Source organism: Cebus imitator, unplaced genomic scaffold (assembly GCF_001604975.1).
Source record: "Cebus imitator isolate Cc_AM_T3 unplaced genomic scaffold, Cebus_imitator-1.0 Scaffold9, whole genome shotgun sequence".
Taxonomy (NCBI): Eukaryota; Metazoa; Chordata; class Mammalia; order Primates; family Cebidae; genus Cebus; species Cebus imitator.
This window is the reverse complement of record NW_016107324.1, coordinates 3,070,586-3,071,526: the sequence shown is the minus strand read 5'-3', so window position 1 is coordinate 3,071,526 and position 941 is coordinate 3,070,586.

The following is a 941-nucleotide window of genomic DNA, read 5'->3' as shown; positions in this document are numbered from 1 at the left end:
AAGATATAGTGACTGAATATATAAAACAAAAGACAGAAAAATAAAAACAAAAAAACAAGACCCAACTGTATCCTGCCTACAAGACACTAACTTTTAAGGAAACAAATGCACTGAAAGTGATGGACTGGAAGGAGATATTTCACGCAAAGGAAACCCAGTGAGAGTAGGGAAACTTGTATCAGATAAAATAGACTTTAACTCCAAAACTATAAAAATAGACAAGGACATTATCCAATGATAAAAGGTCAATTCATCAAGTGGATAGAACAATTGTAGATATATAATCACCCAACATTAGAGCACCTAAACATGTAAAACAAATACTAAAGGACCTGAAAGGAGAGTAGATTGCAATATAATAATAATAGGGGACTTTTGTACCCATTTCACAATGGATAGATCATCCAGATGAAAAGTTAATAAGGAAACACTGGACCTGGACAACACGTTAGACCAAATAGATCTAACAGATACATGCAGAACATTTCCACATTCTTTTCAAGTACATAAAACATTCTTCAAGATAGATTGGATTAGGGCACAAATCAAATGTTTGCAAATTTAAAAAGACTGAAATTATATCAAGTATTTTTTCTAACCATAATAGTATGAAACTAGAAATCAATGTCAGGAACAATTTCAAAAAATTCACAAATACATGAAAATTAAATAACATGCTCCAAAACAACACTTAAGTCAATGAAGAAATTAAAAAAGAAATTAAACAATATCTTGATCTTGAGACAAACAAATATGGAAACAAATATACAACAACTTCTGGGATATAGCAAAAGCAGGTCCAAGAGTAAAGTTTATAGCAATAAATGTCTACATCAAAAAAGAAGATGGCTACACACAATGACTCACGCCTATAATCCCAGCATTTTGAAATGTTGAGGTGGGAGGATCACTTGGGCCTGGGAGTTCAAGATCAGCCGGGG